Source organism: Odocoileus virginianus, chromosome 10 (assembly GCF_023699985.2).
Source record: "Odocoileus virginianus isolate 20LAN1187 ecotype Illinois chromosome 10, Ovbor_1.2, whole genome shotgun sequence".
Taxonomy (NCBI): Eukaryota; Metazoa; Chordata; class Mammalia; order Artiodactyla; family Cervidae; genus Odocoileus; species Odocoileus virginianus.
In genome coordinates, this window is record NC_069683.1 from 48,701,434 (window position 1) to 48,727,139 (window position 25,706).

Consider the following 25,706-nt stretch of genomic DNA (forward strand, 5'->3'; position numbering starts at 1 on the left):
TAATATCAGGAAGAGTGATTTCTCTCACTTTATTCTTCTTTGTTAAAATTGTTTTAGCAATTCAAGAGCCTATGCCCTTTCACATACAGTTATCCCTCATTATCTACAGGACATTGGCTCTACCCTCCCCCCACCCTCCACCCCTGCAGCAGATACCAGATCCTCAGATGCTCCTCTCAGATCCTCAGATGCTCCTCTCTTATATCAACTGGTGTCGTAGAGTCAGCTCCCCATATCTGTGGGTTCCACATCTGTGCATACAGAGGGCCAACTATAAATTTTAGAATAAGCTTGTCTACTATGATGGTTAATTTTTAAATTTTATTTTTGTCTTTTTTTTTAATATGTCAACCTGCCCAGATATTTGATTAACCATTATTCTGGGTGTGTCTGTGAGGGTGTGTGGATATTCCAGATGAGGTTAACATTTGAATCCCTAGAGTGAGTAGGGCAGATTGCCCTCCCCTAAAGTGGGTTGGCCTCATCCAAAGCACTGAAGTCTTGAATAGAACTGAGATTGAGTAAGGGAGAATTTGTTCTCTCTCTGCCTGACAGTGTTCAAGCTGAAACATCAATCTTCCCTTGTCTTCAGGCCTGGACTCAGACAGGAACTATACAAGAAACATCATAATTAAACATCTGAAAACCAAAGTTGGGGGGATCTAGGTCCCTGACCAGTGATCGAACCTGGGTCCCTGCATTGGGAGTGTGGCGTCTTAGCCACTGGACTACCAGGGAAGTCCCCCTCTCAGCTTCCCTCTGAGCTGTGGATCTTGGGACTTATCAGCCTCCATAATCATGTGAGCTGATTCCTTATAATTAATCTCTCTCTCTCTCATCTTACTGTTTCTTTGTTTACAAAAAAATGTGTTGATAAGAATTGCATTCAACCTATAGATCAATTTCAGGAGCATTAACATCTTTACTATGTTGAGTCTTCCCAATCTGTGAACCTGGTATGTCTCTTCAGTTATTTAGATCTTCTTTAATGTATTTCATCAGCATTTTGTATATTTCAGGATACAGGTTCTACATATATTTTGTTAAACTTATGCCTAAATATTTCATTCTTTGGAGTAAATGGTATTGTGCTTTTAAATTTCTGCTTCTGTGTGCTCACTGATAGTGGACTACATTGATTTTTGAATACTGAACTAGCCTTGCAAACCTAGAATAAATCCCACTCAGTCATATGTATAATTCTTTTTACATGTTGTTGGATTCAGTTTGTCATTTTATTGAGGATTTTTCCTAGTTGTGAGAGATACTGGTCCATAGTTTTCCCTTTTTTTTTTGTACTTTCTTTGTCTAGTTTTGTTACCAAAACTGGCCTTGTAGAATTGGGGAAATTTTCCTCCTTTTCTGTTTTTAGTAGAGCTGTGTAAAAGTGGTGTTAATTATATGCAGGCCAGGAAGCAACAGTTAGAACTGGACATGGACCAACAGACTGGTTCCAAATAGGAAAAGGAGAATGTCAAGGCTGTATATTGTCACCCTGCTTATTTAACTTACATGCAGAGTGCATCATGAGAAACACTGGGCTGGAAGAAGCACAAGCTGGAATCAAGATTGCCGGGAGAAATATCAATAACCTCAGATATGCAGATGACACCACCCTCATGGCAGAAAGTGAAGAACTAAAGAGCCTCTTGAAAGTGAAAGAGGAGAGTGAAAAAGCTGGCTTAAAGCTCAACATTCAGAAAACTAAGATCATGGCATCTGGTTCCATCACTTCATGGGAAATAGATGGGGAAACAGTGGAAACAGTGTCAGACTTGATTTTTTTGGGCTCCAAAATCACTGCAGATGGTGATTGCAGCCATGAAATTAAAAGACGCTTACTCCTTGGAAGGAAAGTTACGACCAACCTAGATAGCATATTAACAAGCAGAGATGTTACTTTGCCAACAAAGTCCGTCTAGTCAAGGTTATGGTTTTTCCAGTGGTCATGTATGGATGTGAGAGTTGGATTGTGAAGAAGGCTGAGTGCCAAAAAATTGATGCTTTTGAACTGTGGTGTTGGAGAAGACTCTTGAGAGTCCCTTGGACTGCAAGGAGATCCAACCAGTCCATCCTAAAGGAGATCAGTCCTGGGTGTTCATTGGAAGGGCTGATGCTGAAGCTGAAACTCCAATACCTTGGCCACCTCACACAAAGAGTTGACTCATTGGAAAAGACCCTGATGCTGGGAGGGATTGGGGGCAGGAGGAGAAGGGGACGACAGAGGATGAGATGGCTGGATGGTATCACCGACTTGATGGACATGAGTTTGAGTAAACTCCGGGAGTTGGTGATGGACAGGGAGGCCTGGTGTGCTGCGATTCATGGGGTTGCAAAGAGTCGGACATGACTGAGCGACTGAATTGACTGAACTGAATTATTTTTGAAGTGTTTGCATGAATTCTCCAAATTTCAGGAGCTTGAGGATCAGGTGATGTTACAATTTTTGTTTCAGTCATCAAGTATGGGGAATAATATAGTATTGTATGCACCATTATTTTTTGTTCTTCCTTCCTGATGCTCCAAGATTCTTCTTCTTTTAAAATAATTTCCTTTCTGTTTGAAAAAATTTCTTTTGTCAATCTCTAAGCATAGGTCTCAGCTCTGGTAGCAAGGCATTCTTTTTGTTTTTCTTTGTCTGAGAATATCTTTATTTTCTCTTCATTCCTAAAGGAGTATTTTCACTGGACATGGAATTTGTAGTTGGTAGTTCATTTCTTTGAGAACTTGAAAAATGTTGTGCCACATCCTTCTGACCTCCATGATTTCAGATGAAAAATCCACTGTGATTTCATGGATTTGAATTGGTGTTCCCCGATAGGTCATGTGTCATTTCTCTGACTGCTTTAAAAAATTTGATTTGTCTTTGGTTTTCAGAAGTTTAATTATGATGCTTCTTGGCCTGAATTTCTTTGAGTTTATTCTGTTTGCTCAGCTTCTTGAATCTGTAGGTTTGTTTGTTTCCTTGGCCATGTTTGAAGAGTTTTCAGCTGTATTTCTTTAAATAATCTTTCAGCCACACTCTCTTCTTTTATATTGGGGCTCTGATGATTTGAATGTTGGATCTTTTGTAATTATTTCCCACATCCTGGAGGCTCTGCTCATTTTTTTTTTTTTTTTTTTGTATTTTCTCTCCATTGTTTCAGTTGTGCGAAATCTATTAATCTGTGCTCAAATTTACTGATTTTATCTTCGATCATCTTTACTCTTTCACTGAGCTCATCCACTGAGGTTTTCTTTAAAAATATTTCTGTTATTTTTAAAACTCTATAATGTCCTTTGGTTCTTTCAAAAATAACTTTAATCTTTGCTAAGATTGTCTATTGTTTTCATTTATTTCAAGAGAATTTCTAATTGATTATTGAAACATTTTATGATAGTTCTTTAGAAATATGTTGTCATTTCCAAAATCTGATTCATCTCAGTGTTGGCATAGTTGATTGCCTTTTAAAATTCAAACTATGATTTTTCTTGATTCTTGGTATGACGGTTGACTTTTAAATTGTTTCCTGGATATTTTATACATTATGTTATGAGTCTCAGGGTCCTATGTAAACTCAGCCTTTCAGCACCTTTGCTTCTGGCATGATTTCCAGGGTTTATAGCTCTGAGTTGGGGAAGAGCAGTAAAATGGATCTGCACTATCTTATCCAGACTGGGGAACTAAATTTTGTTTTTAAACATATCTCTTATAGAAAATTTATTACTGGCTTTTGCTTTTTCAAGAAAATTCAACACATATGTGATTCCATATCTTTGTTTTTTAAAAGTTGAATGTTACCACTTCTTTTTTTAAAAAAGTATGTATTTATTTTTGGCTGCACTGAGTCTTTTCTGCTGCACGTGGGTGGCGAGGAGGGGCAGGGCTGCTCTTTGTTGATGTGCATGGGCTTCTCATTGCAGTGGCTTCTCTTGTTGGGGAGCAGGGGCTCTTGGGCGCATGGGCTTCAGCAGTTGTGGCTCAAGGGGCTGCTGCCGAGTCGCTTCAGTCGTGTCTGACTCTGTGCAACCCCATAGACGGCAGCCCACCAGGCTCCTCTGTCCACAGGATTCTCTGGGCAAGAACACTGGAGTGGGTTGCCGTTTCCTTCTCCACAGGGGCTGTGGAGGACAGGCTTAACAGTTGTGGCGCATTGGCTTCGCTGCTCCGCAGCATGTGGGATCTTCCCAAACCAGGGGTCACTGAACCTGTGTCTCCTGCACTGGCAGGCGGATTCTTTACCCCTGAGCCACCAGGGAAGCCCCCTGTCTTTGTTATAATTTTTATTTATTTTAGTACTCCTTTCTGCTGTCTTAGGTAATTCTCTAGCCCCTTTCCCATTTTATGCCTTATATGAATTAGAGTGAATTTTCTTTTCCTGGTTTCAAAGATGTGACCATCCTCCCCTCAGGAAGATTATACATTCCTGCCTTTTGTGCTGTGACTTGCTGCCTTTCTCTATGAGTTGATTATACTTTCCTATTCTGTTAACATCAAGCATGGCTTGAGATTTACTTGACAAATGGAATATGAGTCAGAAAGATCTGACCATGATTTCTGAGCAGAAGTATTAAGTACCATCGTGTGGTTCCCTTACTGCACGTTTTTCTCTGCCTTGAGGCTGAGATAAGGCTTGTTCCTTCAGCCAGGTTCTGGAATGGGGAGATATATCAAACACCTGCAGTAGCTGGCCTGCCGCCAACACCTGAATGAGAAATAAACCATTATTGTTGCAAGCCACTGAGATGGAGTTACTTGTTACTGTAGCATAACCTTGTAAAAGCTGAGTGGTCAGAAGTAATTTATTCTATTTTTAATTTTTCTGTTGGTTGCCCTTTTAAGACTTCTTTATTTATTTTTAAAATTTGCGTTGGGTCTTAGTTGCAGCATGAGGGCTTAGTTGCTCCGTGGCATGTGAAATCTTCTCGGACCCCATGGAATCTTCCTGGACCAGGGATCAAACCTGCATCCCCTGCATTGAAGGCTGATTCTTTACCACTGTGCTACCAGGGAAACCCCCTTTTAAGACTTCTGATGACCTTTATTCCCTTATGTTCTGAAGTATATTCATATTCTTCTCTTCCCCTGAATATAGTCCCTAACAGCTATCTCTCACTTTAGTGATGATTCTCACCTTGTCTCACCATGTTGCGTGAGTGCATGCTAAGCTGCTTCAGTCGTGTCTGATTCTTTGCAGCCCTTCGGACTGTAGCCCACCAGTCTCCTCTGTCCATGGGATTCTCCAAGCAAGAATACTGAAGTGGGTTGCCATGTCCTCCTCCAGGGAATCTTCCTGATCCAGGGTCGAACCTGTGTCTCTTATGTCTCCTGCATTGCCAGGTGGATACCTTACCATTAGTGCTGTCTGGGAAGCTTGTCTTACCATGTTAGGTTTGCTTAAGATTTTACTTCTAAAAAAAAAAATTTAAAAAAAAAAAAGATTTTACTTCTAGTTTGTGATGGTTGTACTCTGGTTTCCCAGGTGGCACAGTAGTAAAGAATCTGCCTGCGAAAAGACCCTGATGCTGGGAAAGATTGAAGGCAGGAGGAGAGGAGAAGGGGATGGCAGAGGATGAGAAGGTAGGATGGCATCACCAACTCGATGGACATGAGTTTGAGCAAACTCCAGGAGTTGATGATGGACAGGGAAGCCTAGCATGCTGCAGTCCATGGCCTCTCTAAGAGTTGGATATGACTGAGCAACTGAACTGACTAACTGACTGACCCTCTCCAAGAGTTTCTAAAGAGAATAGTCTGAGATCTCACCTGTCTGTTACTATCCTTAATTTTGATCTTATTTTTAAATAGGAGTTACTTGGATATGAAATTATAGGTTTAAAGGTTTTTTTTCCCTGCACACTGAAATATATTACTGTATTGCTCTTTTTTTTTTTTTTGTATTTAGGATCACTATTGAGAATTCTGACATTGATTTGATTCTTGTTCATATGAACTGAGTGAGTTTATCTGCTCTTTTCTCTTGGAAGGTTTAAAACTTTTACCTATTACTTTTGATCTTAAGTTACTCAATAGAATGTCTAGAGTTCTCCCTCCCCCAACCCCAGAGTCATCCTGTATGAGGCACTATATAAGCCTTTTCAACCTGAGGTGTTTCAACTTCCTTTAATTATGAGTTCTCAATCATTTTTCCTTGGAAATATTTCTCCCCTCTGTTCATTTTTCTCTCTTTGGAGGATTCCTATTAAATATATATTGACATTTTTACTTCTGTGTTTCATTTATCTTTGCTTTTCTTTTATATTTTACAACTCTTTATCCCTTTATGGTGCTATTTAGCATTGATCTAATCTTCTAGTTCTTTGGCTGAATCTGTTCTGCTGTTCAACTCATCTACTGACTTCTTTATTTCAACCATGATGTTTATCCTACTGGAATTTTCAATTGCCTCTTTATAGAAGCTGTGTGTCCCTGCTTCATTCACCAGTGCCTTCCCGTATCTCTTAGAGAATCATTACTATAAAGTTATTTTAAATTCTTGTTCTGTTTATTCTTTTAATTCAATTTTTGTCTGCTCTACTTTCTAATCTTTTTTTTTTTTTTAATAAAAAAGGGTTGCCTTCCTCAGATAGTTAATCATTTTCCTTTGTGAACTGATATTCTCCAGAGGTGTCAGTCATCTTGGCTGTTACACATACTGAGCAGGGAGCAGATGAATCTCACCCCCACCTGGTGCTGCTTCAGGTAACTTTAGGGTGTGTTGGGGTGGTGGGAGGATGGATAAGTGAACATCAATGTACAGAACCCTGTTAGTGTAGCCAATGTCTGGTCACTGTTTATGGAACCACCAACATCCCCTTCTCTGTTAGGTGACCCTGACCCCCAGGGAACTGCCTTAAGTTTTAATCCTAGTCTTTATGGTGTGTGTGTATGGGTGGGTGTGTACAGGTGTGTGTGGTTGTGTGTATTTGTGTGTGTGTGTGTGTGTGGTTGGGGGGGCTCTCAATGTCCACCTGGATGTAACTCTCCTGATGGCCCACCCTGGGCTTGCTCTGAGGTTTTTCTGCCCCATGGTGATGACGGGGTGAGCTGGCATCTCCTTCCCAGGGCACCGTGGGGCACTCTCCATCTGTCTTATGGTCGCTATTTCTTTCTTGCCTTCCTTTCTCCCTCTTGCTTCTCTGATGTCCCCTGGGCTGTCCCCAGGGACCAACGGCTCCCTGGTCCTTCCCTACATTTCTGCAAATGGGAAGTTGGCACTCTTTCCTTTCTGTTCCCTCTCAGTTGTGACTTTCAAGGGACTCTTTGTCTCAAGTGGTACTTCCTTTCACAGATGTGGGCAAAATCTGGAGGTAAGCACACTATTTCTGAGCCCAGAGCGTCTGTGCTGAAGAGGGAGGGCGGCTGAAGCAGAAACAGGGCTGTGCAGTGTCAGCCAGGCTAGGGTGACTCTGGGGCCCAGAGCAAACACTGTGAGTAGGATCATCTTCCTTTCACACTCCTGGTGACTCCACCTTGAGCGATGGGGACCTGGGGAGCGCTGGTGGGTGAGGCACGAGAGAAAGTGGTCCAGGAGTAGGCTGGGCTCAGGAGAAGGATGTAGCTTCAGCTCTGGACCCCCAAGCTCCAGCCCTTCCCAGCTCAATACTGAGAGGGCTATGGGAGCAACCTTAGAGAGACCAAGGAGATGAGAGAGGAGGAAGAAGCCTCTAAGACCCCAAAGGCAGATGACATGCAAAGTGAGGTGATTCTGGGCTTTCATTTCATTCATCTATTTGACCATCTGCTTTATTTTTTTAAACTTAATAGTTTATTTTTGGCTGTCCTGGTCTTCATTGCTATGTGAACTCTTCATCACTTGTGGCAATCGGCTTACTCTTAACCACTGAGCCACCAGGGAAACCCTTGGTCATCTGCTTCCTCAGTAAATATTTATTTGGGCACCTGGCAGGCACTGTTTGGGATGCTGAGGATAATGCATGAACAGGACACTTCACGACTCTGCCTGATGGAGCTGGCAGTCCAGTGGTGGTGGTGGTAGTGGATTGTGGGGTGCAGAGCCACGCAGTGTTGGCAGGCCCCAGGAGCAGAATCCTATTTTTCAGGGAGGGGATGACCAGGGTCCTGGTGGGGGACCCAAGTACTGGATGGGAAACCCATTGAACTGCAAGCCCAAAGCCCCTTGAGCTTCGGGCAGACTGTACATCTGGCCTGTTTGTCAGTAGCTCGTGGTATGATAGGTGTTCACACTTGTGCACAGATCCACTGACTGACCAAACTCTGAGGCAGGAGCTCCGTGGCCCAGACTGAGAGGGTGGGGCAGCCATTGACTCAGTGGGCACATGAGGCCCAGGCTTCTTAGACACCTGGGCCAGTGAGGCCAAGACTGCTTCTAGATCCCAATACTTTCTGTCCTGCTCGGCAAATATCCAGAAACTATTTGGGACAGAACCTTCAGGAAGAGGGTATTAGAGCTTCTTATCTTGAAGGAAAGGGTCCCCAAGAAGGCAGAGTCTGACTCCTAGGCCTTACTCCCCATGTGAGAGATGGTCAGCCCTGGGATCCAACCCTCCCCAAATGGCCCACATGCTGACTGCCACTTTGTCCCCACTATAGACTGACTCTTTAGGCCACTCCCTGATTCTAAACGCCCAGCATGTTAAATACTAATGCACAATGTGATGGAGACTGCAAGGAGATCAGACCAGTCAATCTTAAAAGAAATCAACCCTGAATATTCATTGGAAGGACTGAGGCTGAAGCTGAAGCTGCAATAATTTGGCCACCTGATTCAAAGAGCTGACTCATTGGAAAAGACCCCGTTGCTGGAAAGACTGAAGGCAGAAAGAGAAGAGGGTGGCAGAGAATGAGATAGTTAGATAGCATTGCTGACTCAATGGACATGAATTTGAGCAAATTCTGGGAGATAGTGGAGGACAAAGAAGCCTGGCATGCTGTAGTCCATGGGGTTGCAAAGAGTCAGACATGACTGAGAAACAACAACAAATGTGATGATATTGCAGGATGATGGGATTAGAGCTGTTGGGGGCTGGTAACTAGGTCATGAAGGGAATAGTGCCCTAATGAAAGAGGCCCCAGAGAACTCCCTTGCTCCTTCAGCCACTCAGGTGCACGGGGAAAAAATGGCCATCTATGAACCAGGAAGTGGGCCCTCACCAGACACCAAATCTGCTGGGATCTTGATTTTGGGCTTCCAAGCCTCTAGAGCTGTGAGAAACAAATGTCTGTTGTTTCTCAGGCACCTGTTTTTGGTAGCTTGTTAGAGCCACCCCCGGGGACTGAGGCAGTGACCTTGGGCAAGTTCCTTCACCTTTTTGTGTGTTAAGTTGCTTCAGTTGTGTCCAGTTCTTTGTGACCCCATGGACTGTAGCCCACTAGGCTCCTCTGCCCATGGAATACTCCAGGCAAGAACACTGGAGTGGGCTGCCATGCCCTTCTCCAGGGAAGTCTTCCAAACCCAGGTATCGAACTCGCGTCTCTTATGTCTCCTGCATTGGCAGGCAGGTTCTTTACCACCAGTGCCACCTGGGAAGCACCTCTTTAGCCCTCAGTTTTCTTCTTGAACCTCAGACTAGATGACCCCGGTGTGACTTCTCCAGCCCTGAGATTCCCAAGTAGAGCAGGGACACCCATCTTCATGCTCCCTGTCCACTCTTCCCCATCCTCGGAGCCCCTGGATGGAGTGCTCATTACACTTCTGACACGTGATTGAAAAGTGCAATTTGCAGCCTAAGCTTCCCCACGCGCCCTTCCTGCTGTTGATTCACAGCTCAGAGTGGGTCGACTGCCAAGTCAGGTAATCAGGAGGTAATAGCCTGGTATCGGATGAATCCTCAGAGCTGGCAGCCCCGTCTGGAAAACTCCATCCCCATGCCTCCTATGCCATTCACGACCAGGAAAATAATTGTGTAAAGCAGGCTGGCTCGGATCAAACCCAGCCTGACAGGGTGTGGTGTAAGAATTGCCAGTGCCCTGGTCTGATGTGGTTATTAGAGCCTTGCTTGGGGGCGAGGCTGCCCAGAGCACCAGGCGTGCTGTGATTCATTTGCCCATGCAGATTGGACGCTGTTTCCCAACCCGCGGGGATATCTCTATCGCCGCCTCCTTTCCCTCCCTCTCCCTCATTGCCTGTTGCTGGTTGCCTCCTGCCTTTCCCTGTCCTTCCATCGTTGCTGAAATTCTCGCAAAGTGCTGATTTTATTGAGTGCGACAAGTGGCAGTTCATTAAAAAGTGGGAGCAGATGGGGAACGGATTGTGGAAGAAGATTAATGATGCACACAGACCACTAAATAGGGCCAGGTTTGGGAGTAAACACAATCAGTCGGCTCCCTCCGAGTGGGTAATCCTGCTCTGTCAGATCCGTTCTCGTTAGCTGGCTAACGTCGGAGGGCTCAGGAGAGTTGAGGCAGAAGCACCAGCCTGCCCGGTGGAGCGTGAGGCTGCGCTCTGCCTGGACAGGGGAAGGGAGGGCGGGGTGCTTGGAACCAGGGGTGCTGAGCAGGTCTGTGAGGCTGGGGAACAGAACCCTGCCAGCAGAGAGGTCCGTCTGGTGTCTGCTAGGAGAGGATTGGGGGAAAACCTGATGACCTCTTCTAATAGTCCTGCTGGTTGTATCTGGGCATGAGAATTGGGCCACCTTAGTTGAAGTTACCTCTTGAACCCTCAAGATTTGGGCTTCTGAGAGTTGCCTGAATCCACTTAGAGTCTCAGGAAACAGAGGCCTGGCTGTCCCTTCCTGTAACAACCATTTCTGGCCTCAGAATGCCCCTAGACTGACATGGATTTCTGGGCCAAGGTATCAAGCCCTGGATTCAGGAAGAAAGTCTCTCAGAGAGACAAAAGTTGAGCTGCCTATCAAGAACCCTGCACTTGATAGTCAAAAAAATTCCTTCTAGAGGTCACTCTGCCTGGACACCTGACTGTGGTTTGGGACGAAACAGTACAAGGTCACTCCAGACCCAGGGTGGGGGAAAGTAGTTACAGAAAGAAAGCGTGACCCTTCCTTTGACCCACTGGAGCCCATGCATTAATTGGCTAAACACTTATTAAGTACTTGTTATGCGCTACACCAGGGATGGTAGTTAGCTGGAGTCTGCCGCACTATCCTGTCTTGCTTTCCCATGGCAGACATCAGACTAGATTACAGCATGTTTCCCCACTGAGTCAAGAAGAGTCCTCAGAAGCCTTCTCAACACAGCATCTCAGATAGTGACTAAGGAGCTATTGGCACTGGAAGGTGACTTGAAATCTGTTTCCTGTCCCTATGTTAGACATTTGGGGAAACCCAGGGATTTCTGTTGTAAGACATAAGTTTATGTTGGGGTGAACAGAAATGTTTCAAGGTGAGAGTGCGTTTGGAAAAAGAAATAGCTGATCCTAATGGAAATGGAGGAAGGGGTGATACTCGCATTCATTTGTACATAAAGGACACACACGTGCTAGAAGGCATTCAGCCTGTGGCCCCAAGTCCTTTGCCTGAGTGAGGGAGGGGAGAGCAAACTGAAGACAGCTATCCAGGCCTCCCCTTCCCCATGTCCCGACTCTCCCGCAGGGATGTCACATGGGGTGTGACCCAGTCCAGAAGTCAGGCCCTCGAAGGCCAGCCTGGTGTCCCGGGACAGGGGAATTTGTCTGTCCCAAGCTCACTGGGACAGATGTGCTAGGCAGGGGAGCACCCTCTGTGGCAGGTCCCTGTCTGACAGGCTTCCTGGAGGTAGCCTCCCATCCTGTGCACTGTATTTACCTCCTTCTGTGCCTTAGCTCTGAGTCCCTTTTACCTGGTTTCCTCCTGCAGTTGGGTAGCTCTTGACATGTGCTATCAGCCTATCCACATGCCAACCCCCATATGATGATGCAGAGCCTACGCTTTTCCCCTGTCAGGTCTGGACAAGGGATTCTGGTCCTCTCAAGCCCTCATTTCCACCCATTCTTCTCCACTCATCCTCTGTAGCTGAGGGTTATCTCCAAGGCTTGACCCCAAGAATGGTGGGGAGCCCAGTAGGAGACCCTGGCTGCTAGGATAGAGCAGAGACTCTGAAGCAACTATCTTTTCTCTAGTATCAAAACCAGGCTCTAGCTTCACTCCAAAACTTCTTCTTTCCTCTATTTTGCCTCTGGGCTCATCTTCCTCCCAGGTCCCTGCTCTGACAGTCTCAGAGGTATCGCTGATTCCTGTGCTAGAGGCTACTGCTTGGCCTCCAATAGCCATCTGTCCTTTTTCCCTAGTGACAGATCATAAATGTATTCAAGGCACAGTGGCTCCATCCAAAAGACTCCCTTTTTTCTTTCCAGCTGGTATTGGCCATGTGCCTAAATTCTGGTCAATGAGAGTAAGAGGAAGTGATGTAAGAGAAAGTGTGAGGGTTCTTTAAAGGGAACTGATACACTGCTCTTTCTGTTTTCTGCTTCCTTACTGGGGAGTAGTAAAGTCCAGTGGCTCTTACTCCAATAAACCTCTCTCTTGCAACCTCCTGGTTGCATCTGGTCCTTCCCCCCAGTTCTCACCAAGTCATTACCCAAATCAAATACTTTTATCTTGTAAAAATAAACATTACTTCCCCTGGCATACAAGACCTTCCATCACTGGATTCCTACTTACCTTTCTAGTTATACCTCCTGTGTCCTATGGTTTAACCAAGTGGATTTCCTAGGACCCCCAGATATCCCATGCTTTCCTGCTTCTCTTCCTTGGTTCTGGTGTTTTCCTGCCTATCAAAATCCTCCCCACTATCCAAGCTCATCTCAGAGTTGCTTCCTCCATGAAGCCTTCCCCATGTCTCTGAACTTGGAGCGGTGGCTCTCTCTTGCACTCCCATTGTAGATTGTAGCTATCAGAGTCCGTCTGCCTTTTGACTATACTGGAGCCCTAATAGGACTGGACTGGCTCAGCCCCCGATTTGGCTCTCTATCTCACTGTCACATGGCTGCTTCTTTGGCACTGGCATCCAGGGAGGGGGATGAGTTGGGGTAGGGCCCGGCCTGACAGATAGACAGGTGCTGCTGCCTGCAGAAACAGAGGTGTCAGGGTTGATGGGGGGTAGCTGGGCTGCTCGTTAGATCTGCTAATCTACTGTCACAGGCTCGCTCCCCTGCAGTGACAAGGTTCACCTCTCCCTACCTGGGCCCCCCACTTACTCGCCACCCCACCCTCCCTCCTGACAGCACTGACCTATTTGCGTGCTGTGCTCACTCACTAAGCCAAAGGCCACTGAGTGTCGGGGCCATCTCTACAGAACACAAGGCCATTTGTCTTTCTGGAAGGACACCGCTCCCGCTCCCCACCTCCCCGCCCCAGGACCCCTTGCAGCTTTCTGTCACTCCGTGGCTGTGGTCAGAAGAGCCAGGGAGAGAGGGCTGACTTGGGCCAACCTTGGCCTTGGGCATGGGGGGGCTTGGAATCCCTGATGCTTGCAGCAATGAGTTCTACCTAAGTGAAGTCTCAATTAAAACAATAAATCATTACCGGGATAAAGGGACTGCAGAAGGCTGAATCTAAAGGTGAACATGATAGGTTTAGGAATTATAGTGATGATGTGATGATGTTCATTAGGCCCCCGGGGGCCAATGACCAGGAACATCGTCAGCCTAGGGGCCAAGTGGTTTGCATGGCTGTGTTTGGGAGGCTATACATTCCTTGGAGCTTTTTCACACTAATAAAACACAGTAGTAAAGCAAGTAAAAGTACAATCACTAAAGATAAACTGCCGGTCTTCAAATCCCAGGTTGTTTAAGTTCACTAGTAACTGCGTTCCAGCATGTTTCTTCAGTTTTCTGGATCTCAAATTTCATTATCTGTAAAATGAGCATTGACAGATCTCTTGTGCAGATTATATAAGATGCTATAGGTAAAGCACTCAGCAGAGTTCCCAGTGTGTAGTAAATGCTTATTAAGCTGTGATTGTTCTTGCTCAGTTGCTCAGTCGTGTCCAACTCTTTGCAGCCCCATGGACTGTAGCCCGCCAGACTCCTCTCTCCACTGATTCTCCAGGCAAGAATACTGGAGTGGGAAGCCATTCCCTTCTCCAGAGGGTCTTTCTGACCCAGAGATTGAATCCGCATCTCCTGCATTGGTGGGTGGATTCTTTAATGCTGAGCACCAGAGAAGGGAAGCCCCAGTAAACTATGATTATCCACCAGAATATAAACACCCAGAAGACAAGGATCCTATCCATATTGATCTTCTTAACATCCCTAGTGGGGTGTCAGTGAATGCTTATGGAATGACTAAGTGTGCATCTATAGAGTATACTTGGTGAGGACTGGACAATGTCTTTTTCTTGTTCCGTATCTCCCATAATATCTGTTATAAAGCACCCTGCATGCAACGGTTGCTGTTGTTCAGTCACTAAGTCATGTCTGACTCTTAGCAACCCTGTGAACTGTAGCATTCCAAGCTTCCCTGTCCTTCACTATCTCCCAGAGTTTGCTCAAACTCATGTCCATTGATTTGATGATGCCATCCAGCATCGTTCTCTGTCACCCCCCTTCTCCGCCTGCCTTCAGTCTTTCCCAGCATCTGGGTCTTTTCCAATGAATCAGCTCTTTGCATCAGGTGGCCAAAGTATTGGAGCTTCAGCTTTAGCATCAGTTCATCCAATGAATGTTCAGGATTGATTTCCTTAGGATTGATTGGTTTGGTCTCTTTGCAGTCCAAAGGATCCTCAAGAGTCTTCTCCAGCACCACAGTTGGAAAGCATCAATTCTTTGGCATTCAGCCTTCTTTGTGATTCAATATGACTACTGGAAACACCATAGCTTTGACAATATGGGCCTTTATTGGCAAAGTGATATCTCTGCTTTTTAATATGCTGTCTAGGTTTGTCACTTTGGCCACCTGATGGGAGCAGTCAACTCATTGGAAAAGACCCTGATGCTGGGAAAGATTGAAGGCAGAAGGGGAAGAGGGTGACAGAAGATGAGATTGTTGGATGGTATCACCATTTCAATGGAAATGAATTTGGGCCAACTCTGGGATATAGGGAGGGACAGGGAGGTTGGGAGTGCTGCAGTCCATGGGGTCGCAAAGAGTTGTACATGACTATTGACTGACAACAAAGGTTTGTCATAGCTTTTCTTCCAAAGAGGAAGCATCTTTTAATTTCATGGCTGCAGTCACCATCAACAGTGATTTTGGAGCCCAAGAAAATAAAGTCTCCCACTGTTTCCATTTTTTTCCCCATCTATTTGCCATGAAGTGATGGGATCAGATGCCATGATATTAGTTTTCTGAATGTTGAGTTTTAAGCCAGCTTTTTCACTCTCCTCTTTCACCTTCTTCAGGAGGTTCTTTAGCTCCCCTTTGCTGTCTGCTATTAGCATGGTATCACCTGCATATCTGAGGTTGTTGATAGTGATCCTGGCAATCTTGATGCCAGCTTGCGATTTATTCAGCCTGGCTTTTTGCGTGATGTACTCTGCATATAAGTTAATTAAGTGCAAACGGTCCCTGCAATTTTGGAAGATATTTAATTTTATATAATAGAGAATACTTAAAAGATCTTAACTAAATAATATCTACATTTCTAAGTTTTCTCAATCTTCCAGAGTTTCTCCTAGGTCCTGGCTAAGTCACTCCCCCCAGAGCTCATCAGTTTGATCCAATATAAGATGCTGTGGGAAGGATTCAGGACTGGATGCTGGGAGATCTAGATCCTGTTCCAAGACCTTTGATAGTTCTGTTGTTTGACCCTGGGTAAGTCACTTCCCAGTTATCTCGCTCCACCTAGGTAATGACTTGTTTTCTCATCTATGCCAACCATCTGCTTCCAACCAATCATTTCCGTGTAGAAGTCTCATCAGAAAAGACCTAGGTAGAGCTCATGGAAAAGCCCTCCTCCATAACAACATCACCTATTTCAGCTTTACCCCGTGTATCATCCTTCAGCCGGCTATAGCCTTACCTTAGTACTGGAGCCTGGAAAACCAAGGATACTTTCTCTGTGGAGTCCAGGGTTTTATTACCTTTGAATTCTACAGAAAAGAATTTTTGTTGCCTTTGAATTCTACTTGTCTTCTCAAGTCTCATGGAGTCACCTGCCCAAACTTTCAGTTATGCATGTCCAAGGATGCCTCCACTCTAAACTCTCTGCCATCCCAGCTCCCTGGGCACTTTGTGGCCCATGTGATGGGGTAGCTATGAGCCTGGAAAAGGCAGGGAGCAATGGGGAGCACCCTGACTTCCTAGGATTAAGCTCTGTATTGTGACTTCTGGTCAACTCCTTTCTAAGTCTGCTTTATTATTGATAAAATAGGGATTATGATAGATACTTCAGAGTGTCCTGTTAAGAGCAAATGAGGTAATGAGAATGATAAAGAGGTTGCAGGCTGTAAATTGCTGGATGGTAATAAGAGGTGCGTGAGATGCTGACACTGAAGGAAGTTGTCCAGCCTCCTGGGGGGCGGGGCAGCCCCTTGGAGCCATCAGCTCGCTCTGATGGAACTTACAGCCTCCTTCAGGCAGCTCCTCCCCGTCCCCCAGAGCTCTCCGTTACAGTTTAATCCACCTAATTGAAAGACTGCTGGATCAGGCAGGGAATTTATCAAAGGGAAGGAGAGGAAAGCCTGCTGCCATTTGGCTCTCTCTACCTTTGTCCTTTTAAATCCTGGTAGATAATTCAGTTTCTGCATTAAGAGCAAGACTGGGATTTTGCCTAAAGAGGGACAGGTGGAGGAAAGGGGGAGAGAAAGAGGGGGAGGAAGGCATGAGGCCAGAGACTGGGAAAGAGATGAGGCTGTTTGGACCTAGGGTGGACCTGTTAATGGTTTTCTTGATCAGGAGTGGCCATGGCAGTGGCAGAAAGCAGCTGAGGCAGAGTGGGTGAGGCTGGAGCGGGGCACTGCCTGGCTGAGAATGCAGCTTGCTGAGAAAGTCAGGGGATGTGATGCTAGGCAATTTCAGCTCCTCTGCCTCCCAGCGACCAAGGGGCTCGGGCTGCCCTGGAGCTAGCTTTGACACGCCACTCCCTGCACAGTGCCTAGTGTACGTCTAGGCACTCCTCAAGAGATTCTGCCACATTTTCAGGGAAAGTGGAGGGGATGGTGGCAGAGTCCTGATCAAGAATTTTTCCAGGAGGATCCAACCTATCCAGACACAGGGAAAACATAATGTCCAGGGCAAAGGAGTGGGGGTTCCAGGCATTAGGAGATGAACAGGATGAAGGGAAAACGCAGAGAGTGAAAAGGGTGGGGTGACACCTAGTGTTTATATAGTGTGTGTGTGGTCAGTTGTGTCCAACTCTTTGCAACCCCATGGACTATAACCTGCCAGGCTCCTCTGTCCATGGGATTCTCCAGGCAAGAAGACTGGAGTGGGTTGCCATTTCCTACTCCAGGGGATCTTCCTGACTCAGGAGTTGAACCCACATCTCTTGCATCTCCTGCATTGGCAGGCAGATTCTTTACCACTGTGCCATGCTGGATACCATTTATGAACTGAAAATTACATCCCCAAGAACTCTAAGAGGTTTTATGCAAGGTTATTATCAGTTGCACCTTATGACGGAAGAAACGGCCTTGGAGAAATTCAGTGCGAGTGAGTGGGGTCGGCTGAGGCTCCAAGGGTGGGAGATGAGTGGGCTCAGCCCAGAGAGGCTAGGGCAGGCAGGGGCAGTGCAAGCTGAGTGGGACATATAGGGGCCATGGATGAGAAATTCTCTGCAAAGGAAGAGCACTGCCCTCTGTATGGCTGCACTCACGTGTTCATGTACCTAGCAGCCTGGGCATGCTGAGTAGTAAGGCATGGTCCCCACCCTTGAGGACCTTGCAGTTCAGAGGGGAAGGCAGATGAGCACAAGAGCACATGGATAAATACAAGGCAGCAGAGTGAGTCAGCGCTGGGGGTGGGGGAGGCGTGTGCATAGCACTGTGGGAACCCCGGGGGAAAGCTATGGATTAGTTTCCTGATGATGGGACAGGTGCCAGGAAAAGCTTCACAGAAGAGGTGGAGTTGCTCCCACAGAGAGTTGAGAGATAGATTGCTAGGGGGTTGGTATAGGTCAGTTTTCTTCCAAAAGAAAGGAATGTCTGCTGTGTGCTTCAATATGTTATCAGATACAGTTCTTATAGTGGCTCTTGTGAGTCATCATTCTTGGCCCCATTTCACAGAGGGCAATACCAAACTAACAAGGAAATGTGGATTGTGGCTTTCCCACCTCAATCCACTGTCTGAAACAACTTTATGGTAATAGGTCTTCTTGTCCAAAGGGGCATTTGTTTCCCACCAAGGGTCTGTAGCAACCAAGAAAAATACCAGCACCTTGGATAGGGCCAAGGGCCCAGTCAGGGTCCAGAACTCAGATATCTGCTGATGTAATCCAGGGCCATGGGCAGGACCTTTCCAAAACCCTGGAACCGAGGCATGGACACTATCATTTCTAAGATGATATAATTTGGGATACCAGTGAATCAGCTCACAGACTACTGGGCTGGTCTGTGACTATGGTGTTTGGGTACAGATCCGCTGAAGCAGAGGGGATTAAGAAATGTGTTTCTGGGAATTCCCTGGTGGTCTAGTGGTTAAGATTCAGCACTTTCACTGTTATGGCTTGGGTTCAATCCCTGGTCAGAGAACTAAGATCCCACATGCCATGTAGCGAGCCAAAAAAAAAAGTGTTTCTGGGGGATTCCGGGCCTTTTCGTCCCCATTTTCCCAAAGCTATATTGCCTTTGAGAGTCTGGGAGAAGCTTAAAAAACCCTGTAACATGCAAATATATTAGTTAGGAGAGTACCATAGGTTAGGTGCATCTTAGAAGGGAAACAGGAAAGGTCTGGAGACCCACTACCCAGGGAGGGTGGGCTGGGAGGCTGCTCGAGAAAGGGGCCCGGTGACAACTGAGGAGCAGCACGGGAGGTCAGGCGTGGGTGGGGAGGGATTTTGCCTCTGGCTGGAAGCTGTGATGGGGCCAGGGTGGGATGGAAATCTTGGTCAGTGAATTCCCCCTTCCTGGGAAATCTGTAAAAGGCAAGAGCTGTACACACACATGCTGGGAGACAGCAGAACTGAGGAACACACACACATATATATATACATGCACAGAAATGTATGGAGGGCGGGCCTATTTGCACTTTTATCTACATACGTGTTATTGTCTGGTCCTCACAGGACGGTGTCTGAAGGCCAAGAATGGTGATGCTTTTCAGCTTTATAGGTCTTATGTACTATCTCTTTTTGCTGTTATTGTCGTGTCCCACTCTTTCGACCCCATGGACTGCAGCATGCCAGGCTCCTCTTTTTATCCCGCCTAAAAATCCTATGAGGCAGAAAATATTCTTTCTATTTCTCAGATGAGAAAACTGAGGTATGAGTAGGTTTAAACAACTTGCCCAAGGTTGTTGTGTTAATAGGAGCACAACTGGGACTTGGGGGACCAAGTTTTTTTAATTCCATGTCAAGAGTCTCTTCTACTGCACCTCAGATGAAGCTAATAAATAGTTCCAGCATCCTCACCCCAGTGGCCCATAAGAACTTCTCAGGGTGCATGAAGAGTCAGCCCAGTGGGAGTCTGGCGAATGCATTTGGGAGAATTTCTCTAAAGAGCACAGACCTTGGAGAAGTTACACTCGGGTTTGAGTGTTGGTACCTCCTCTGTAGCTGTGTGACCTTGGGCAAATTCATCAGCTTCCCTGAGCCAACATTTTCTCAGCTGCAAGATGGGAATAACAAAATCTACCCCACGAGTTGTATGAAGTCAGAGGAAACACGTGAGAACCTAACACAGTGCAGAGTTACAGAGGACTCTTTACCTGCATGTCCAGGAGGCCCTGTCCTGTTCCACGAGGGGTGAGGTCTGCCAGGCAGATGGTGGGGAGGGTCAGTGGAGCGCCTTTCCTGGGAGCGGTGCCAGTGGAAGAGAGGTGTGGCAAGGGGACTTTGGAGGGTCTTTCCTGACCTGGGGGCCTGACTTCTTTCAGACCTCAGAGGACCCCAGGGAGATGTCCCATCCAAGCTGAGACCAGCTCTCGCAGGCAGCGCCCAGGGCTTGCAGGGGGTGGTGGTCTCATGGGGTTTTGTTCCTGGAACCCCAGGGTAGGTGAAGAGGCACCCCTCCACCAGGTTCTGCTTGGGGCTCTGCCTACCATTTCTGCTGTCAGCAGGCGAGACACAGGACGGCTGTGTAGGCACCGGTGTGTGTGAGGTGATTACTCCTTTAATGTTTAATGTGCTGAAAAACCATTAGACCCCGAAATGGACAAGTTCTCAGTTGGTAACTTTAATTATTGTTAAGACTCGGTCACGCCTGCTTATTAGCAATTATGCATGGCATCTCCCAGGGTGCTTTGGGCCTTCCCATTTTCCTTCCTTCTCCAGGGGACAGCAGGTTTGCGCACTGCTGCCTTCAGGTGCCCACAAAAGCAGCACTAGCCACACGGGTGGCTCCTGTTGCTCCCTTCATAGCCCGGACTTTTCCCTGCCTGAGGGCTGAGTCGTGTCCGACTCTTTGCAGCCCCATAGACTGTAGCCCACCAGGCTCCTCTGTCCATGGGATTTCCCAGGCAAGAATACTGGACTGGGTTGCCATTTCCTACTCCAGGGGATCTTCCTGACCCAGAGATTGAACGCACGTCTCCTACATCTCCTGTACTGGCAGGTGGATTCTTTACCACTGCGCCACCTGGGAATCCCAGCCTGGACTTGCTTAGGAGAAAAGAGGGCTATCTGCTTCTTCTTGGAGGGCAGAAAGGGAAGGGCCTTCCAGCACATACTGGGAAAACCAGAGTGGGGCAAACTACACAGCACAATTCCTCTTACAATGTTCTTTTCCTTCTATCAATATTTCCTCTTCCCTTCTATTACTATTTCCATTTTATAGGTAAGGAAAGTGAGCCTTAGGAAGATTAAGTAAGAGCCGTCACCTCTTAGTATGCCCACCTGGTGTGCATCTCCTTTTTACAGAACTGCCAGCTGAAACCTTGGACCTGACTGCCATGAAACTACCATATTCCCTTTCCCCCACCCCTCCCCTCTCTCTGCCTCCATAGCTGCCTGCAGCAGGCTGGATGCCTGACCCAAGCTGGGCCACGCAGAGGCTGTTTCCTGCAAATGGAGAGCCAGGACCCAGTTAGTTGAATGGAGATGGGGAAGGATGATTGGATGGACACAGAGATGATGGAGAACCAGGAACCTGGGTGGACCAGTTGAAATCATATACAAAGAAAGTTGGTTTTTAGAGAGTGACACTAGAAATAGATTCACAGAGGCAGAGAGAGAATATGAATGTGAAGCCACAGCAGAGAGAACGGGAAACAACAGAAGGTCCACATCCCTGCATCTTGAGCCTGGTTAATTTCCTTACAAGGCCTGGCTCTGCTTTCTCCCCATGCCTCCTCTGTATCTTTCTGATAAGATCCCCTCACTTGCTTGAGGTAGCTTCCTATCCTTTAGTGAGCTCAGACAGAACCATCCGAGGCCAGCCCTGGTGGTCAGCTGAGATTAGAGGGCTTTAGTGTCCATTCAGACTGCTGGGGTCAGCTGGGCTCGTGGAGAACTGTGCTTGCAGCTCTGAGTCCAGGCTAGGAGGAGGGTCAAAGATGAAGCAGCATGTCACCACAGACCACCAATAATGTCCTTCATCCCCTGCAGAATCTTCCGGAAGGTCGCCCCTGCTTTCGCCTACCACCCTTTGCCCAACCCAGGGATCCCTGTTGGGGATGCTCAGACGAATGGATGAGTGATGCCATGGGCTGACAGCCATGCCTCTGGCCCCGATTTTCAAGGAAGGGAGGGGGGAGAAAAAAAACAGAAGGGAAAAAGTGAACATGAGTAATGGGCCTGGAATGAGGCATATGAGATAACACTGAATAATAACGCGTCAAAAACTACAAGATGTATTTTTTTTTATTTCCCAGTGGAGTTTCCATTGCGCTAATCCATCACTGTAGAGCAGGCAAGATTATGCTTCCCCCAAAAAACTCTGGGAGATAAATGTGAGTAAATTAGGGTTTATTATATTATTTGGGGTGATATAATTTCCAAGCGGGCCCTTATTAAATTACTTCCTTTGGTGCTGACACCTCCAGCCTGGGTCTGTGTACTTTCTCTCCACATCCCCGTCTGAGGCTGCTTTGTATTTTAATGTCTTTCCTCGTTTCCTAGTGGGGGCAGGGTGGCAATGGAGAGAGCTGGAAAGAGTGCTGAGTCACTGCCTCTGGCCTGAGTTTCTTCCTTGCTGGCCTTCCTGTGACCACAGAACCACAGCCTCATGTAACGTCGATGCTGGAAAAATTATAGGAATACCCAGCCTACACCCTTGTTTCACAGAAGGGGAAACTGAGGTCCAAGGAAGAAAAGTGAGTTGCATTAGGTCACACCAATGGATGGGGACAGAGTTGAGACTGGCATCTCACTCGCTCACTCCAAGGCCACTTCTCGTTCTTTGCGTGGGGTCCTTTTGGCTTACCAGTCTTTTTGGCTAAGGACAGCTTCAAGTTCAGTGGCAGAACCCCATGGAATTTAGGAAAATTGGTTGTCTACTGCAAGGTCTTCCTGGTGACTCGAAAGGTGATATGAGAGAAGACTTGTGATCTAGTCTTGGTTTGATCACACAAAGGCTATAAGCTTAGGCAAGAGACTTCACCAATCTGCACCTTGATAATTAAGTATAGTATCTTCATAGTAAAAAGGTTTTGAACAGCTTAGTGGTTTTCAGACTGTTTTTAGCAGTGGAAACTGTTTTGGAGCCTTATTTGGAACTCTAACATTTGGTTGATGTGCTCAACTGCTCAGTCGTGTCCGACTCTTTGTAACCCTATTGACTGGAGCTCGCCAGGCTCCTCTGTCCATGGGATCTCCAGGCAAGGGTACTGGAGTGGGTTGCCATTTCCTACTCCAGGGGATCTTCCTGACCCAGGGATCGAAACCAAGTCTTTTATGTCTTCTGCACTGGCAGGTGGACTCTTTACAGCTAGTGTCACTTGGGAAATCCTAACATATGAGATAGTTTATAAAGGAGTTACTCTGATTGAAGAAGAGGATAGGAGGTTGGATGGCCCGCCTCTCAGTTTCCCTCCATCTTCCTCCACCTGGTTTGAAACTACAGGTCTTGTTGCTGAACTCGGGTCCAGCTGCTCACCACTTGAAAGTCAGCATTAGAGAGACAAGTGTTGGTAGAAAAAAAAGTTTTCTTTACTCTGGAAGCTGGCAACTGGGGGAGATGGCGGACTTGTGTCCAAAGGCCAATCACCCTTCTATTGATAAGGGGGCAAGAGCTTTTAAAGGGGAGTTTCAGGGGTATATATTATGGGGGGGGGTTGCTACAGGTAGAGTGGCAAATCACGTCCAACAATCATTTTGAAGTTAGTCATTCAGTGGTCTGATCAACATCATTGTGATTGTTTTAAGTACAGTTCATCTTCATTTCGGGGCTTCCAAGGTGGTGCTAGTGCTAAAGAACCTGCCTGCCAATGCAGGAGATGCAAGAGAAATGGGTTCAATCCCTGGATCAAGAAGATTCCCTGGAAGAGGGCATGGCAACCCACTCTAGTATTCTTGCTTGGAGAATCCAGTGAACAGAGGAGCCTGGCGGGCTACAGTCCTTGGGGTTGTAAAGAGTTGGACACGACTGAAGTGACTTAGCACATGCACACAATCTTCAGTTCAAGGTCAGTTTGTTCCCATTTTTTGAGGCCGGTTCTTGGAATTGTGGCAGTGTATGTCATGGCTACAGTTGGTCATCTTGTAGTTAACTTCTTTCACCCAGTAGGAGTTTCAATATCTACAAAACAGCTCAAAGGCTATGACTCAGAATGTCATTTCTAGTCCTTGAGGAGGAACTAAAGGTCCTTGACCTGGCTTAATGACTGAACTATTATTATTTGTTCTTGTTTGACTGCTTTCATTTGCTTCTGCATTTTCCTACTTCTCTGATTAAAATTATTCTTTGGCTAAAATTTTTCTGCAGACTAGAGGCAGGCAGAGGATGGGGAAGCTTGTGGGTCTATCCTGGGAAGACCCCATAGGTCCTGCCCATTTTAGGCCCAGCTTCAGCATCTGACCCTGATTTCGCCCTGCTGTGCCCTCTGACGTTCTCACTGGGTCTTGCCCAGCCTCCAGAGATGAAGTTCAAGGTCTCTTCCAGCCCTGAGCATCTCTAATCACACTCCACAAGACCCATCCACACGGCCTTGTTCTCTTAGTCCCAACAGGTATAATTCCATGAAGCGCAACCTGCTGGTTACTACTAAGTTTTGCTGTGTGTCATCTTGGGCTAGTTATTACTGTTATTTTAATCTCTCTGAGTCTTTCCCATCATCTCTAAAATGGGATAGTAATAAATTTGACATTATAACACAGTAAAAATTAAATGAGAATATATGTATATGTATATATATATGTGTGTGTGTGTGTGTGTGTGTGTATAACATTTTACCTAGCATGCTGTAAATTACAGTGATTATTATTTTCATTATGAATACTACCACCTTGGTGTTTTTTTAGTGAGGTTTACATAAGAGCTTGTTACCAAACACAATAGATGGCTAACAAATAGGAAAATGGTAACTGTCCTTTTTATTAGCTATTGTGGTTATGGGCACTATGGTGGGTGCAGTGGTAAAGAATCCGCCTGCCAATGCAAGAGATGTGGGTTTGATCCCTGGGTCAGAAAAATCCCCTGGAGAAGGAAGTGACAGCCCGCTCCAACATTCTTGCCTGGGAAGTCTCATGGACAGAGGTGCCTGGTGGGCTACTGTCCGTAAGAGCCGGACGCGACAGTGGCTAAGCACACACGTGGTAATGGGCACCATGGGGAACCAGTGATGAATACATTTTCGGCTCCACTCTCAAGGCGGACTCCCAAGTTCTCTTTCCCCACCAGGACATGGACATGGATGCTGCCCCTGCTAGTGTCTGCATAGCTGGGGAGCCTGGAGGAGACAGTCACGGGCATCATCAAAGAGATCAGCGTGCCTTCAGAGAGGAGGTGGACTGCTCTTCTCTGGCTGAGAGATAAATCACACTCGCTGAGTCCTCTAAAACAGAACAAATGAATTCATAGAGACAGAAAGGGGAAAGGTGGTTACCAGGGACTGCTGGGAGGGGAACCAGGAATTACTGTTTAATGGGTGCAGAGCTTCTATTTGCAAGATGGAAAGCACTCTGGAAATTGGCAGTACGGCAATGTAAATGTGCTCAACACCACTGAACTGTACGTCAACAAGTGGCTAAGATGGTGTATTTTATGTGTATTTTACCACAGTTATAAGAAATGATGAAAAGCTCGCACCTCCCCCACCTGCCTATTCATGATTCCCCAGATCTGGAGGTCGGAAGCCCAACTTGGCTCAGAGTATCCACAAGGCTGAACTCACGGTGCTGGGCTGGGCTGAGTTCTCATCTGAGACTTTAGGAAAAAAAAATCCACTTCTCAGCTCATTCAGGTTGTTGGCAGCTGTAGGGCTAAGGCCCCCACCTCCTTGCTGGCGATTGGCTGGTGGTCACTTTCAGCTCCCAGGGGCTGCTCTCTGGTCCAGTCCATGAGCCCTCTTTCGCTGTCAAGCCAACCATTCATGCCTCCGATCTCTCTGACTTCCCTCCTGGGACGAGTGGGAAGAAGCTATGCTTTTACAGGGCTTAATGATTAGATTAGGCCACCTGAGTAATCTCTGTATTTTAAGGTCACTGATTTGGGACTTGAACTACCTCTGCAAAATTCCTTATAGCAACACCTAGGTTGGGGTGCGATTGAAATATCAAAGGGGCACATTTTAGAACGCTGTGTGCCATGGGAGGTGTCCTTAGACTGAGGATTGAA